This window comes from Bison bison, unplaced genomic scaffold, assembly GCF_000754665.1.
Source record: "Bison bison bison isolate TAMUID 2011002044 unplaced genomic scaffold, Bison_UMD1.0 scf7180017864533, whole genome shotgun sequence".
Classification (NCBI taxonomy): Eukaryota; Metazoa; Chordata; class Mammalia; order Artiodactyla; family Bovidae; genus Bison; species Bison bison.
In genome coordinates, this window is record NW_011495082.1 from 13,240,016 (window position 1) to 13,258,225 (window position 18,210).

The window sequence follows — 18,210 nt, forward strand, 5'->3', positions numbered from 1 at the left end:
TTTTTCACATAGCATTAAATCTTCAAGGTTCATCCATGTTATGAAAGTGTTAGTCGCACAGTCATGTCCAACTCTTTGTGATCCCATGGACTGTATCCCGCTAGGTTCCTCTGTCCGTGGGATTCTCCAGACAATCATATTGGAGTGGGTTTCCATTCCCTTCTCCAGGGGATCTTCCTGACCCAGGAATCAAACCCAGGTCTCCTGCACTCCTGGAAGATTCTTTACCATCCGACCCACCAGGGAAGCATCAAGTTTCATACATGTTGTGGCATATGTCAAAATCTTCTTCTTTTTAAAGAACTTCTATTGTTCTTCTATGGGCTTCCCTTGTGGCTCAGACGGTAAAGAATCTGCTTGCAATGCGGGAGATCTGGGTGTGATCCCTGGGTTCAGAAGATGCCCTGGAGGAGGGCATGGCAAATGACTGCAATATTATTGCCTGGAGAATGCCCATAAACAGAGGAGCCTGGTGGGCTACAGTCCATGGGGTCACAAAGAGTCGAAAACAACTGAGCAACTAAGCATACGTTGTCCTTATGTACCACATTTTGTTTATCCATTCATCTGTAGATGGACACTTGGAATGCTTCCGCCTTTTGGTCATTGCGTATAATGCTGCTATGAACATGCTCAAACAGTTTGAGACCCTGCTTTCAATTCTTTGGGTTGCATGCCCAAATTTGCAATTGCTGGATCCTGTGGTGACTGTTTAGATTTTGAGGAACCCATACTGGTTTTCACAGCGGCTGTACTATTCTATTTTCCCATCAGCAGTGCACAAGGCACAAGGCTTCCAATTTCTCCACAGTCTGGTCCAGTGCTTTTCAGCTTCCTCTTCAGCTTTGTGTTCTTTCCTTTTTTCCTTTTTCCTTCTGAGAATGAAGTTGTATATCACTGAGGTTTTGATTCACTCACATATAGGTCATTGATTCATTTGAGTTAATTTTTCTATATGGTGTAAGACATGGTATCGACATTTTACTCACCAAAAACAAAAACACAAAAATCCCACCAAGTCTCTGAGACTTGAAATGATGTACCCCAAGCTGATAAGATTCCTTAACAGATAACTGATGGAGCCCTGACATCTAAGTGGGGTTTCACTCTTTCCATCTTCCCCCTCCCTCCTCACCCTCCATCCCCACTTCCTCCTCCATCTTGTCTCCCTCCCTCCTTTTTCTTCTCATCCCTTTCCCCAAAGACCAAAGTTTGAATTAAAATTTAGAAACTTGAAGTATATAAAATCTTCTTTCTCCCTGTAGAATTCTAAGATTATTTTTCCTGTGTATAATGACTCTCCATGAGCCCCATTATAATAATTCTCTTTTGGAGTTTTACCATAAGAAAAATTTTTTGCTATAAAAATGTAAATTTATTTCCCATCCACTACTACATTTTCTTCCTGTGATCTGACAATCATCATTGCAGTAATCCCTTTCTACCTACAAATTTATTTGGAAAAGCTTCCTGGATCTTAGTATATGACCTTCATATATACTTAGTATGTGAGGGAAACTTTCACCACAAAGTTGAGTAGGAAATGAAGAAAACTAAGAAGAAAGGCAGAGAGGTAGTTTCTGCAAGGAAGAAAAACTTAGGAAAGTAATAAGTGGGGAAAAAAGACCCTGTATATGAAAGAATCCTTTCACTAAATCAAGGGCTGTCAAAAGATGTATTTCTAAATAGTAACACACTGGTAGCTTTGAGGCAGTTAATGAGGAATTTGTCATGGTATTTTGGCCTTTACCCCAAGGGGATTAGGAAACCAATACAGGGTTTTGAACTAAGGTGTAACATGTCCACTTCATTTTAAAAAGGACCCCTCCTGCTGCTGTATGGACAACAACAGGGGAAAAGTGTGAAGGTAGTGAAATCTAGCAGAAAGCCTAGAGCAGGAATCTATTAATAGATAAGAGATGATGGTGGCCTAACCAGGGGCATTGAGAGAAGGTGGTTAAACTTCATCAGATTCTACATGTATTTTGGAGGTAAGGCCAGTAAGAGTTTCTGCTGGTTTGGAAAACAAAAGAGAGAGGTCAAAATTTATTTTAAGGTTTTTAGCTTGAGCAACTGGAAAGAGAATTTATCACTTTGAGATGGTGAAGACTGGATAGAGCAGTTTGGAAAAGAAAGAATAGGTGTTCAGTTTGGTAGTTTGAGAGGCTGATAATTAGCTAGAAATGTCAAGCAAGCATCTGGAATTATGAATTGGGATTTCAGAAGAGAGGCAGCATTAGATATCTAAGTTTGGGAATCATTGACACACACATGAAAAAAAAAATAACTAGAGGAGAGAGTGAAGTGAGAGTACTGCTGTTGCTCATTAAAGGTCTGGAAAAATAGAAGAAATCAGCTAACGGTACTGAGAAGAACGATTTGTTGAGGTAGGATAAAAACTAAGAAATTTTATTCTAAAAGCTATGTGAAGAAAAGTATATCTATGAGGCAGAAGTGACTGACAATTTTGAATGTTGTCAAAGGCAAATATGAGGTGGACTAAGAACTGATCATTATATTTAACAATAAAGTTGGTAACCTTGGTAGGAGAAGGTTCTCTTTAGTGATGGGGAACCGGACGCCAGGGAGAAGAGGAGTATGAAACAAATGCAGACAACCCTTTTTAAAGTATTCTACTGCAACAAGGGGTAAAAAAAGGTAGATAGGAAGCTAGTTGGGGGAATGGACCCAAGATAAAACTTCAAAGAAATAACGGCTTATGTACATGTTGTTGACAGAGATTCAATGAGAGGGGTTATTTAAAGCAGGAAATAGAAGAACAATCAGTTAAGCAATGTGCCTGAGTAGGTTAGAAGATGAGAAGTCAAAGGGTTGGTTTTATTTTTTATTTTTCATATTTAAAAATATTTCAACTGAAGTATAGTTGACTTGTAATGCTGTGTTAGTTTCTGGCATATAGAACACTGATTCAGTGATACATATATTCATGTTTTTCATGTCTTTCCATTATGGTTTATTGCAGGATATTGGGTATATCCTGTTCAAGGGATTGGTTTAAATATGAATACAGAATTTATCTCTAGTAACAGGAAGGAAAGAGGAACAGAAAAGGGATGGAGATACAGGCGCTGGTATGTGAGCAGATGTGAAAGTAGAGCTCAATTATAATCCTGTTGACTGATAGCTGAATTTTATCAAAGAATTAGGAAGCAGGGTCACAAGCTTCATTAAGAGTGAGGAGGAGATGTTGGATGCTTAAGAAAAGAGTAGAAGGTATCCAAGACCACTGTTAGATCCACGATTCTCTAGGAAGCCTGATGGGGCTTAGTATATAATTGGGTTCACCAGTATGATTTGTTACAGCAAAAGGATATGAACCAAAATCAGCAAAGGGCAAAGACATTCAAGGCAAAGCCTTAGGAAACCAGGTACCTACTTCCAAGAGTACTTTCCCAGTGCAGTCACAGGACATGCTCCATTTCTTCAGCTACCACTTTGACAACACATGTGAAACACTGTCAATTAAACAAGCTCATTAGAGACTCGTTGCCCAGAGTTTTATTGGGGGCTGGTCTTCAGAGCATCGTCTGCCTGGCACATATTAAAATTGCAGAGTTCCAGAAGGAAAGCAGGTGTTCAGAATAAACCATATTGTTTGCACAAGCACTAGAGGCTCAGCAAGCCATTCTTATCAGGGAATGGCAGGAACTCTCCTAAAATTCACATTCTCAGATGCCAGCCAGAGGCCAGATTTGGAAGCAGATTTTTGTAAGGCTTGCAGTCTGATGATGTGAGATTTGTCTCATGATGGGATGTCTGTGATAAGCTCGAGATTCAAGGAGGTGGGTGGAAGAATAAAGTGGTGAGGAGAGAAGCAAGCAGAACAATCCACCACCCCCTAAGCCCAGCTCATGGGAAGCAGAGTATTTAGGGAAAGTCAGGCTTCTGCTAGATGCAGCCAGAAAATGAAGGGAATGCTAAGAGAATTTAGAGCATGGAGACTTTCGCTGATAGTGGACTTTAATTCTAGAAGGAACAGGGTCAGGTTTTGAAGATACGTGTATGGGGTAGGGAGGTGGAACAGGAAATGAAGAACATGGATCATATTAGAGCCTCTTCTCAGAGCATGGAAAATGAGAAAGGATTTGAGAATCTGAGGATGCTGGTGTCGACTAATGTCAGTATGGATAAATGGCGTCATAAGATTGATCCTGGTGGATTCAAGAAAGTTAGTGGCCATGAGACTGAGTGTTAGAGGTTAGGGAAGGGTTGTTATTTGGGCTTTTCTTTGATGCCTTTCAACAGAGCTGAGGAAATCTGGAAGAGCTGGGTTTGATTCTTGAACTGATTCCCTGACTGATGGTAGAGGCAGCAGACCTGGAGTAGAGAGCAGTACTGTCTCAGAAGAGGATTTTAGTCCATTCATTGTTGACCTCTGGGTGGAAGGTGACCTTGCATGAGTGAGCTGAGCTTTGAGCCTCTTAGCTGTGGGTAGGCTAAGGTGTAACTCTGATCTTTATCTACCCTTTCTTCCTTAAACATTTTTGATTTCTCTTTTAAAATAAATGATGATACCTGATTTATACAGCAGTGATAATGCATGTCTATGTCGTAAATCATTTTTGAGCTAACTTTGAAAACCTGAAATATAGAAGAGCAATTTAAAAAGAGGACAGTGTCCATTTTCCTATTTTCAGCTCCGTGATTTGACTGGAAAGACAGGGCCATCAAAGAGCTGCCGAAGCTTGAAAGACAAAGACAAATAAAACTATTTCCTTAGGTAACTTGGTAGTGAGAGTGTATGTTCAAGTATAACTTGTACATATATAATTGAAAAAGACTATAATGAATGCTATAACTCAACCAGATAAAGCAATTAAGGGTTAAAACAATTAAGGGATTTCCCTGGTAGCTTAAATGGTAAAGAATCTGCCTGCAATGCAAGAGACCTGGGTTTGATCTTTGAGTTGGGAAGATCCCCTGGAGGAGGGCATGGCAACCTACTCCAGTATTCTTGTTTGGAGAATTCCATGGATAGAAGAGCCTAGTTGGCTACAGTCCATGGGATCGCAGAGTCAGATATGACTGAGCTGCTTAATACACAAGACTATTAAAGTAATACTTCTGATTTTGTCTTTTAGTAGTCAGTTCTCTGTAGTCTCTTCACAGATAAAGGCTGTATTCTCTAGAGACTGAGAACATTTTCTTAAGTTTTAAATTAATCTCGGACATAAATACAATCCTTCCAATAAAGAGAACATTTACACCTTGTGTCTACATGTACTATCTGTCATAAAGGTTGGTGTAACTCAGCAGTCCCTAGCCCATTTTCTGTTACATAAGGGAACAAAATTTGAGTCTAAAAGCAACATCCACATTGGATAGAACAAAGCTTTTATTTCACATATTTCAACCTGGGTGTATTACTCTTATCTTACAATAGTGTTACATTATGCCCGATCATTATACCCTGTAACACTACTTTCTAGGAACAAAAAAATAATATTTATTGACTCTGCTCATTTGGCCTGTCTCCAAATGTGCCGTTTTCTTCCTGCTGGAAAACTTATTTCTGTGGAACTTTGAGTATTTTCTAATGGAGAGCTGCATTGCTTTGCAGTTTGTCAACACTGAATGAGGCTTTAGATTAGTTTTTTTAAATTAAAATGGAAGATGCAGTGGCATTTGGGGTGTGGTTTCTTCTCATCATCAATTTTATTAGGGTTATTTTTGAGAGTTTCCCAGCCTGGGACTGCAAGTGTGCATGCTGCATTTGGGTGATGTTGCATTTGGGCCTGAGGTTCACAGGTATGAGTGAGACCTAAACTTTTACCAACAAAATATAGGTTGTTTGTGGAAGGGGAGTGCTTGGGCTGTGAGACTGAACAGTAAGGTTGGCCATGGCTTTAGGTGGACTTGAATGGAAATCCTGGCTCTGCCCGTTACCTGCTTGTGACCTTAGACAAGTTACTTAAATATTCCGAGTCTCAGTTTATCTGAAACGTATACGTCCTACAGCACTGTTTTAAGAGTTAAAGACACTTTTTGTGAAGTTCCAGCTATACAGCGATCACTCGCTATTTCACTAGAAAGATTGACAGCATGTGAATGCTGTCAAGGTCAACATATGACATTGCATTGAATTTCTTCTCAAGTTGAAATTTCCCTACTTTCTTTTCCTTTTGTTTGAGGAAAAAAACATCATTTCTGTTTCTCTTTTGTCTGTTGAAACCTTGAGTATAGATAGTTATACCCTTTAGAGTGCACCTTGCTTTTGGCTTGTCTGATGTTGTATTAAGACAGCCGTTTTTAATGCCTCCGTTTCCTTCCTCCGTAGGGGTATCAGCTGGGGAGGTAGTCACTGTGGCTGCTCTAATGTAGTATAACTACCTGTTTCATTTAGGAGCAAGGCTGTCATCTGACGGCAGTGCCACATTTATGAACGCTCTCGTTTGCTTCTTTGAAGTTGCATGACAGCTAATTCCATGTTTAGTCATCTTAACGAAGTAATCACTTTTAGCTTACAACAAGCTGACCTTTATGGTCTATTTAAAGTGAAAACTGGACACTGTTAGTTTTGAGATTTGTTCTGCTTGAAGTTTCATACATAAAAAGATGAGCAATATAGTGATTTTTTAAAAAATCATAAATGTACAGTAATTTCAATGTCCTTTTGTGAGAAATGAATAGAAGGGTTGCCAGGAGAATAAAATGCATCTTAGGGGATTAGAAGGGGGAAAAAATAACCTCCCACTGGCTACAAAAACAAACCTGCAAATAGAAAGTATTCACAGCAGCGTTCCCCGATGGCTAGAGATTTTCACTTGGTTGGACCCACCAATAAAACCTGTCAAGAAAATAAAGCCAGATGTTTTATGCCTACACATAGTTTGGGGATAAAAGACAGTGTAACTCCCTCTTTCAAACTCATTTTAAACCCACAAAAGGAAAACTTTCAAATTATTTCAGTCCCTAATTGACTATCTTGGTCGTTCAGCGAGAGGTTTTTCTTTTTCCCCTGCTGGTTATTATGTGTTATTGTTTGCATTTTCTTTGTGACCACTGATGCTTTTTGGTGACAGGTTTCAGGCTGACTCACGAGCTCCTGTCCACATCCTGCGGCCTTCATTCTGCAACAGGAGATTACTTCTTGTTCTTGATTTCTCTTGTCTGTAGATGGACTATGGTGAGGTAGCTGCTACTTCATCAGTCCTGTCTTTTTTCCTTCTTTTCCTTTTTTCATAGAACTTATTAAGTTCTGATGAATGCTTCAAAGCTTTCTCTGTATATGAAAACAAATTGATCCTTTGCAAACTTACTTTGGTTTCCAAGGAACTTTCACATAGGAAACTAATCTGTATTGAACATTTCTCGGGGATCAAGCTCAAATGCCTCCATGGATCAGACAGGTAACACCTTTGTGAAGTGGAAAGGCAGGAACATAGACAAAAATAAGGATGTGTGGAGGTTTGTCTAACAGAATGGTGTATGACTTCTGTAAATTTATATAAGTAAAGGGCTTCCCTGGTGGTTCAGTTGGTAAAGAATCTGCCTGCAGTGTGGGAGACCCAGTTTTGATCCCTGACTCAGGAATAGCCCCTGGAGAAGGGAATGGCTACCCTCTCCAGCATTGTTGCCTGGAGAATTCCATGGACAGAAAAGCCTGGCAGGCTATAGTTCATCGAGTCTCAAAGAGTCAGACACTGCTGAGCAACTAACACTTTCACTTCAGGTACATGTGGTCAAATGTGATGACACAACGTCTCAATTTAATTCTTATAGTATCTGCTTGAGAAAAGATTTTTTTTTAATTTCTATTTTATAGGTTAGAAAGTTGAAGCTCAGAATTGAGATAATTTGTCCAAGGCTATAGTCAAATTTAGAGACTTAAAGCCATATCCTCTGGATCCAAATATCATGTTAATTTCCACTGTACAGTGCTGCTTGCACAGCCTTGAGTACACTCAAAGGTTGATAAAACAACTCATTCATCCAAAAAATGTTTATTAGCTGAAAGGGGATTTTCTAATCACTGAATAGGAAGTAGCTGCTGCTGCTGCTAAGTTGCTTCAGTCGTGTCTGACTCTGTGCGGCCCCATAGACGGCAGCCCACCAGGCTCCCCCATCCCTGGGATTCTCCAGGCAAGAACACTGGAGTGGGTTGCCATTTCCTTCTCCAATGCATGAAAGTGAAAAGTGAAAGTGAAGTCTCAGTCGTGTCCGACTCGCAGCAACCCCTTGGACTGCAGCCCACCAGGCTCCTCCATCCATGGGGTTTTCCAGGCAAGAGTACTGGAGTCGGATGCCATTGCCTTCTCCGAATAGTAAGTAGAGAATCAACTGAAAAAAAAAAAAATTCTGCCTTCATGAAGCTTATATTCTACTATGGGAAAAATCAAGAAAAAAGTCAGCATGCAATATAATCTTTTATTTGTCAATGAATTTAGAGGGGAATAAAAATCAGGCAAGGGACTAGAGATGCCTGGGAGAATGAATTTAAGAAGACTGGGTGGGGAAGGGTTCACTGAGTATGTGGCATCTGAGTGAAGGCCAGAGGCTGGAGAGGGACTGTGTCTGCGAAAGTCTGTCTGTGGCTGGTGTACTCCAGGTAGAAAGAACAACTGCAAATACCTTGAGGTGAGAAGGGTGCCAAGGGCATGCCCGAAGCCTGGGAGTGGGAGGATAAGAAATACCACGTTACCAAGGGGGAAGAACGTCAAAGAGGCCAGAGGGGATGGAATGGAGCTATGATGATGGAGTGGGAGATGGGGCAGGGAGGTAAAGGGCCAGACAGATCATGGTGAAGGCTGGTCTGCATGCTGAGTGGGGCGGGAAGCTGCTGGAGGATTTTGAGCACAGGAGTCATAGAATCTGACTTAGGTTTTATCAGAATCTCTCTGGTTGCCATGTTAAAAGTGGACTATAGGGAACAATTGGAAAATAAGAGTTTAGCGATGACTTAGGTCCACTCGGAGAAGGCGATGGCACCCCACTCCAGTTCTCTTGCCTGGGAAACCCCATGGATGGAGGAGCCTGGTAGGCTGCAGTCCATGGGGTCGTGAAGAGTCAGACACGACTGAGCGACTTCATTTTCACTTTTCACTTCCATGCATTGGAGAAGGAACTGCCAACCCACTCCAGTGTTCTTCCCTGGAGAATCCCAGGGATGGGGGAGCCTGGTGGGCTGCTGTTTATGGGGTCGCACAGAGTCGGACACGATGAGGTGACTTAGCAGCAGCAGCAGCAGCAGGTCCACTGGCCTGGACCCTGGTGATAATAAGGAAGTTACCGAGAACCAACTTACAACAGGGCTTCCCTTGTAGCTCAGTTGGTAAAGAATCGGCCTGCAGTGCAGGAGACCGGGGTTCGATCCCTGGGTCGGGAAGATCCCCTGGAGAAGGAAATGGCAACCCACTCCGGTATCCTTGTCTGGAAAATCTCATGGACAGAGAAACTTGGTGGGGTGCAGTCCATGGGTCACAAAGAATCGGCCACGACTGCGTGACTAACACACACACACACAGTGAGAACCGATGGGAATCTGTACACAGACAGTGAGAACCAAAGGGAATCTGTACATGTTTTAAAGGTACAGATGGAAGATTTGCTGATAGATCGAATATGGGGTGTGAGAGACAGAGGAGAGGAGAAGATGACTCTAAGATTTTGGTTAGAACAACTGGAAGAATGTCCCTGCCTTTGACAGTGGTCTGGAAAGTTGATGGGGAGCTGATTTAGAAGGCCCATCAGATACTCAGTTTTAGGCAGGTTAAGTAGGAGAGACTAGATATGAAAAGTGAAAGCGTTAGTCGCTCAGTCCTGTCTGAGTCTTTGACACCCTCACTTTTCTGTCCATGGAATTCTCTAGGCAAGAATACTGGAGTGGGTAGCCATTCCCTTCTCTAGGAGATATTCCTGATCCAGGGATCGAACCCAGGTCTCCTGCATTGCAGGCAGATTCTTTACCATCTGAGCCATCAGCAAAGCCCGTTTTATGTGTGTGTATACTATAAATATATATATTTATATATGTATGCATTTGTATGTGTTTTAACTTTTCATCAGATGATTTCAATGAAGATATATGTAATTATTTTGAGTTGGACAATTACTCTTAAAATTGAAATTAACTGATCATATACCATTTGAATGAAGTTATTAGTATTTCTGGGCCAATATTTATCTTGTTGAAAAAATGGAAGTAAAAAATATTCCCCTTGATACAGAAATACTTGTTACAGTGAACAACTGCTGATTTAAGAATGTATCTGAAGGAAGAAATACTCCTCCCTGTAAAGCATACTGCATTTTTGTTGTCATGCTTCTCATCGCAACTCTTGGAAGCCATCCAACTCTTCTGGTTGGGTATTAAAATTCAAAGTTAATGAATAGATCCAAATATATCTGCATTCAGAGCTACTCATAGATCTTCTAATATTCTGAGCACAGCCTGTGTGCTGATTTTTTTTACCTCCTGAGAGCAAAGGTAATATTTGTCACTCTGTGAATATCTTTAAACTGCCTCAAAATTAAAAGGCTTGTGATATGGAATTTACTTTCTGTGATCCTTGAAATACTACTGGATACATGGCATTTGCTAATGTTTTAAATGTAGGATTTTATCTTTCCTGCTCCTTTTAAAACTTTGCTGTGATTATCAGAAGCATCCTTAGCTTTCTATCTGGCTCCTGTCTCTACCTCTACCTGAAGAAGCCTGTGTGACATCTTCTTTAGTGGAGGTTCCCCACGTGAGTTCTCAAAAATTAACAACTAACTACAGAGTGGACACTAGCTTCCCTGGTGGCTCAGATGGTAAAGCGTCTGCCTGCAATGCGTGAGACCTGGGTTCAGTCCCTGGGTGGGCAGGACCCCCTGGAGAAGGAAATGGCAAGCCGCTCCAGTACTCTTGCCTGGGAAATTCCATGGACTGAGGAGCCTGGTAGGCTACAGTCCATGGGGTCCCAAAGAGCTGGACACGACTGAGTGACTTCACTTTCACTTTCACAGAGTGGACTAATAGCTTATGCCTCACCACCCAGTTTACTTGCTAGACTTGATTACTCTGCTTTTAGTTACATAATTAATTTTGTTTACCTACTTCTTTTTTGTATTCAACATAACTTTGAGTCAGTCTTTTTATTTATTGAGCTCATGGTTAAATCATGCCTCAATAGGAGGAAAAATTGGCATGTTACAAAAGTACTTAGTTAACCTATGGGAATCTCCTCTTAATGTATTCCCCCTTTGGCTTCACTCTCAGGGAGCTCAAACACAGCTTACGATTCATTTGTCATAGTTTCAGATGAGACCTGCTGGTTTCATTACCCTCAATCTTTTATTACTGACACATGTTTTTCATTTATCATATGTGATTTTTTAAAAGGGTTTTAAAAATGGTAAGGACCTCAGTTACTTTTAGGAGACAAATTGTAATCATAATTATTGTTTACTTGTCACTGTGTCTGAAATAGATCACAGAAGACACATTTCTGGAACTCAGACCATGGGAATGATCCGCATGTGAGGATGTACCTATGGCTTGGACACGGATGAGTCTGCAGTGCCAAGAGTCCAGACCTAGAACATTCCCCCTCTCTGTATCTTTGGGACTCAAAGGGAAAGTTTTCTGAAAGTAGCAAGGGCCCAGATGGAAGGGAAGATGGAACAGACCCAACCTCAGTCAGTTTAGTTCAGTGGCTCAGTCACGCCCACCTCTTTGCAACCCCATGGACTGCAGCATACCAGGCTTCCCTGTCCATCACCAACTCCCAGAGTTTACTCAAACTCATGTCCGTTGCATGGGTGATACCATCCAACCATCTCATCCTCTGTTGTCCCCTTATCCTCCTGTCTTCATTCTTTCCCAGCATCAGGGTCTTTTCCAGTGAGTCAGCTGTTCGCATCAGGTGGCCAAAGTATTGGAGTTTCAGCTTCAGCATCAGTCCTTCCAATGAATATTCAGGACTGGTTTCCTTTAGGATTGACAGGTTGGATCTCCTTGCTGTCCAAGGGACTCTGAAGTGTCTTCTTCAATACCACAGTTCGAAAGTGTCAGTACTTGGGCGTTGAGCTTTCTTTATAGTCCAACTCTCACAACCATACATGACCACTGTAAAAACCATAACTCTGACTAGACGGACCTTTGTTGGCAAAGTACTGTCTCTGCTTTTGAATATGCTATCTAGGTTTCTCATAACTTTTCGTCCAAGGAGCAAGCATCTTTTAATTTCATGGCTGTGGTCACCATCTGCAGTGATTTTGGAGCCCCCAAAATGAAGCCTGTCACTGTTTCCATTGTTTCCCCATCTGTTTGCCATGAAGTGATGGGACCAGATGCCATGATCTTAGTTTCACCCAATCTGCTCCTGCTTAAAAGGCAGTAAAGATTCATTGGTGTGTTTTTTTGAAGATTCTGAATGTGTGGCCCTCCTGCTTTTTGTCTTTTCCCCTAGGCAGGATTCAGGCAGACCTTGCTGAGCAATACTTAATTTCAGGTTTTGGGACTGCAGACACTTCCCCGATCCCTCTCCCTGTTTCTTACTCTGTTCCTTAACCACAGATGTACTTTATCCTGTGTACTTAGGATCTGAGACTGCAGCTCTGGACTGACATCACAGGTTATCAGGGCCTGAGATAAGACACTTCCTGTGGACTTCTAGCCATGGATGGTACCACATCCTATCCTTCTCTTGTTCTGTCCCTTTTGGTCTTACAGTGCTCAGAATTCCTGGCGCGTTTACTTAATTGCTGAATTCTGTGCCTCAGTTCACTTTGCTACGACTCCTAGTTCTGGCTTACACCCTGACCCCTACTTACTTTTGTCCATTTTCTGCCAGAAGTGAGATGAGGTGAAACTTTAGCCAGTTGAGCAAATTACCAAGTTCTCCAGTGGAAGGTTAGATTATAAGAAGACTGAATGTGTTGGATAAAATAAGGTTTGGGATTTACACATGGATTTCCAGGTCCATGCATTCTGTAGCCTCCATGATTGTGGATAATTGTAAGCTGGTTGAGTGAACACTGCTGAGGTATAGGAAAGTATGAAATTAAGCCATGTCTCCTTGCCAAATGATATTCTTTTGGTGTTTAAATTAATCCTAATGCATTCCAAATAATGTTGTTGTTGTTGTTGTTTGGTTTTGTTTTGTTTTTTCCTCAAGGAAGTATAGAAACTTTACTACAGTAAAAGATACTGGGAGGAAAAAGCAACGTATGCTCAGTCGCTTCAGTCATGTCAGACTCTTTGCCACCCTATGGACTGTAGCTCACCAGGCTTCTCCATCCTTGGGATTCTCCAGGCAAGAATACTGGAATAGGTTATCATGCCCTCTCCAGGGGATCTTGCCAACCCAGGAGTTGAACCTATGTCTTGTATGTCTCCTGCATTGCAGGCAGATTCTTTACTGCTGAGCCACCATGGAAGCCAAATAAAGCAGAGACTAGAAATTTTTAGGGGAAAGAATGATGAATGAAAAGCTTTTTTTCAAGTTAGTATTTAAAGTGTTGGAATGAAATTTTAAAATCTTGGACAATTTGTTGCTTATCATAATATGTTAGAGGCTCATCAAATTATTTATCACTGAGAAATAAAAGCAGTCTATAACTCTATTCTGAGCAGATCTGACTGGACTTATTTAGCAGGAACAAAGATTTTATATTTATTTTGTGTTCAGTGTATAAATACTTTTGTTATTTGCGATCACCTTACATCTAATTCGGAGAAGGCAATGGCAACCCACTCCAGTATTCTTGCCTGGAAAATTCCATGGACGGAGGAGCCTGGTAGGCTGCAGTCCATGAGGTCGCTAAGAGCTGGACACGACTGAGCGACTTCACTTTCACTTTCACTTAAGACTGTGCAAAGTACTCTTAAGGAAGAGAGTTGGAACAGAAAATGTTTTCGTGTGTATTTACTTCTCACAGGCCGGGAAGTAAAATGTGACTTTTGAAAGCCATGTTCTTCCTCACATCTTTGTGAAATTAAGAAAATGTTCACTTAAAATGGTAGTTTTAGAGGCATGGTGCATTAGTGGTCAACTGTCAAGTCTAACTGCTGGTTTAACTTTCATTACAAGTTTCTTAAGTAGCATCTAAGTGGCTGTAACATTTATGTAAATGAGTCCTTGAAACAAATGAAGCAAACTTTCATGACTCATGACGTATATGACCCGTCCCTTGCTTTGACGTGAAGTCGTCTCCTTTGGCTTCTAGTAGCTAAGTTGTGGAGAAAACAAGTGTTTGAGAAGTTCAGAAGAATTCAGAATTAAGCATGTAGGCGCACACTTAGGCTGTTCATATGTCAAAAGATAAACTAATGTGTTGAAATAAAAAATTATTGCTAGATCAGCAGAAAACTAACTTAAATTTCTTCCTCCCCATCATGAGGATGTGTATATATGATCCAATAATGATCTGATTACAGGCGTTTTTCATCCGTTCTTTCTTTTGAAAAAAGACAATAATTTTCTTCAATTCACTTTTTATTCTTAAAAGAAATCTCATTCTCCCTCTGAACAACTGTGTTGCTTATCTCTTTGACAAATGCAGTCTTGTAGCTTTAGAACAGATATACAGGCTGATAGAGAAGAAAATAGGAGAAGTGAAAAATGATTTAATCGTGGTGTTCCCCAGAAGCACAGACATCTTCGAAGCAGGACTCTGATCAACAGCCTCTGGAGACGTGAAAATGTGTGAGATGGGCTGGACCCGCTGGCTTGATCCTGTCCTCTGCAGTGTGCATGTCCTTGATTTGATCCGTCTTCCTCTGCTGGATTTCCCCAGGCTTTCATGTGTTTCCTTTCAAGTGCGAGCTGCGGATGTGACACATTTTGAAGCTGTGTTAGTAAATAGACTTATGTGAAGAGGATAAGAGAAGACACAGAACTGATCTTGGAGGTGATTTTCTGCCAAACTACTCTAGTTAGTCACACCAGCAGCACAGAGAGCCATCTTTAAAGTCCTTTTATATGTACTAGGATGGGAAAGTTCCTTTCCACTAGAGGGGAAATCGATTATGGTGCTACTGATAAGAATATCAGTAGAACAAAAGGCTCATGAAGGCAGGGGTTATTTCTCCTCTTGTACCCAATGCCTGGCATAAAGTAGGGAATTGTATATATTCTACTGAGTGAATGCATGAATGAAATCAGTGCCATATCGATTGTGCTTTTATAATAAATTTAAAAATCTTGCTGCTTTTCTTTCTGTTAAGTCTCCTTAACTCATATTTATTGGTCTTTCATGTGAATTAGAAGTAAATGAGGTCTTTTAGAAAACAAAGTAATAAGTTTTGGATAAAAACTCTTTTTCTATGTCAGACTTATAGATAATATCTTTAGAACAGTTAGAACTCAGGCTTCTCATACACTCATACATATAAGGGATATAATAGTGACTGTCTTTAGGGTACGGAGAAGGCAATGGCACCCCACTCCAGTACTCTTGCCTGGAAAATCCCATGGATGGAGGAGCTTGGTGGGCTGCAGTCCATGGGGTTGCTAGGAGTCGGACACGACTGAGCAACTTCACTTTGAATTTTCACTTTCATGCATTGGAGGAGGAAATGGCAACCCACTCCAGTGTTCTTGTCTGGAGAATCCCATGGACGGAGGAGCCTGGTGGGCTGCTGTCTATGGGGTCGCAGAGTCGGACACAACTGAAGCGACTTAGCAGAAGCAGCAGCAGTCTTCAGGGTAATAGTATAACACAGAGGTTATGCAGCCACTTAACAACGTGCAGTGAGGCAAAGGGGAAAACAGCCCACAATTCCTTACATAATTTAGGTGCCTGAAAGCAGCTCTACATAAAACTGCCATATAATTCAATCAAAAGCAGCACACTTAGTCAATCTATATAGCTGTTCTATTTCCTTTTTTTCATATTGTGCTGTTAGTCATAATCAGAAGGGTTTTTGATTATCATAAAGACTATTATAAAACATAAATAGGATAGTGAGGTCACAGTTTTGCATCCTACTCAGCAAATTTCTTCCAAGGTTGGTATATCTGTTGAGAGAAATCTGAGGGACTGAGAAATGTCACTGACAGCCACATCTCCTTTAAATGTTCTGTCTGGTGTTTGGGGTAGCTGTTCAATCCATGTCCCTTGCAGAGCTCTGTAGATGACTACTTGTCCCTATAGATGTGAGGCACTGGTAAAGAGTGTTGACTTTGGTTTTTGACCCACAGATATGATTCTTCCATTTGCTATTTGTACAACCTGGGATAGATTATTTTTAAGCTTCAATTTTATCATAGGAGAAGATATATCTGTCATAAGCTTGAGAGTACATATTTTATAAAGTAAATTTGATAATAGAATACACACAACTTTCTTAATAGTCTTCTTTGTCTTTTCTTATATTCAGAAGTATTTATATATATATTTCTATTATAAACTATTAAACTAATGAGCTTGAACATCTATTTAAAGATGTAGTTGTAATTCCTTTAATTAAAATGCCTTTGTGCAATTTTTCTAGCATCCCTGAATAATAAGATTTATTTTGTGCTGTTTGTGCTCAAATATTGTGTGAACAACTTTCCTGCGAAACACAGTGACGTGTTAGGAAGAGCGCTGAATTTGGAGGTAGATACTTTTCTTCATAACCTACATGCTGAGGTACAGAGGAAAAATCACGACACATCACATAGGCCCAATTTTTCTGTACGGAAACAAGGATAAAACACCTGCTTTACGTCACGCAGGGCTTCCCTTGTGGCTCAGCTGGTAAAGAATCCGCCTGCAATGCAGGAGACCTGGGTTTGATCCCTGGGTTGGGAAGATCCCCTGGAGAAGGGAAAGGCTACCCACTCCAGTATTCTGGCCTGGAGAGTTCCAAGGACTGTATAGTCCGTGGGGTTGCAAAGAGTTGGACATGACTGAATGACTTTCACTTTTACCTCACTACATCATGCAGGGATAGTTTTGAGGATTAAGAAATGTGTGTGAAACTTTTTTGTTAATCTCAAAGCCATAGAACAAATATAATGTAATGAAAATGAAATGAATATTAGACAATCTCTTCCTCATAACCAAAAAATATGATACTTTATTCTTGAAAAACATTTTCTTGACTGAAATGCTATTCAAATGAATTTTGGTAACAGGATCTTTTTACCAGTTAGCTAATGTTATTGCTAAGAAAAAAATTAGAAAGTTGTTAAGCAATAAGCAGGAAATAAAAATCAATGACCATATTATCACTTGGATGACAAATACTATAGAAACATATATATATATACACACACACGGTGACAGTTGTTGTATTCAGAGAGATGTTTTATTTTTTTCACAAAACCATGAATTAGGAAACTTTTTGTGGTAATATATCCTTCAATAAACCGCACTTAATAGTTATATAATATTTCATTGGTCTATCTATACCATTATTTACATTACTAAGTTTTCATTATAATTATGTTTTGTGATAAAAGTTTAGGAATTGAATTGCTGGAGAAAGCATATGCATATAAATAATGCTCTTGACAAACAAAGGCGAATATCCCTCTGTAACAAATTTATAAGTAGTAGGATAGTAGTTTTATATTAACTAAAGATTTCCCTTAAATTTCTTTACATTATTTTTTGTCTTTTATCCCATTATTCAGTGGGATATATCTTTCCCCATGAAAAAAGGTGCTAAGGAGACAGGAAAAGAATTTATTGTGCCAGAGCCTGGCAATAGTAAAAGCCTAGGTTTGGGTGCAAGCAAAACTTGTGGAAGAAAGCACGACCTGTAACACAGTTCTATGACTCCTATAAAGGGTATAGATCCCTGGTCTGGTGAGACAATCAGATCAGATCAGATCAGTCGCTCAGTCGTCCAACTCTTTGCGACCCCATGAATCGCAGCACGCCAGGCCTCCCTGTCCCTCACCAACTCCCGGAGTTCACTCAGACTCACATCCATCGAGTCAGTGATGCCATCCAGCCATCTCATCCTCTGTCATCCCCTTCTCCTCCTGCCCCAAATCCCTCCCAGCATCAGAGTCTTTTCCAATGAGTCAACTCTTCGCATGAGGTGGCCAAAGTACTGGAGTTTCAGCTTTGGCATCATTCCTTCCAAAGAAATCCCAGGTCTGATCTCCTTCAGAATGGACTGGTTGGATCTCCTTGCAGTCCAAGGGACTCTCAAGAGTCTTCTCCAACACCACAGTTCAAAAGCATCAATTCTTCGGTGCTCAGCCTTCTTCACAGTCCAACTCTCACATCCATACATGACCACAGGAAAAACCATAGCCTTGACTA

The 18,210-nt window shown here is 40.6% G+C and overlaps 1 pseudogene; it reads left to right on the plus strand.

The window, feature by feature from the left end:
- The first annotated feature begins 4,057 nt into the window (after positions 1–4,057).
- LOC104982581 overlaps positions 4,058–18,210 on the plus strand; it is a 199,708-nt pseudogene continuing 185,555 nt past the window's right edge.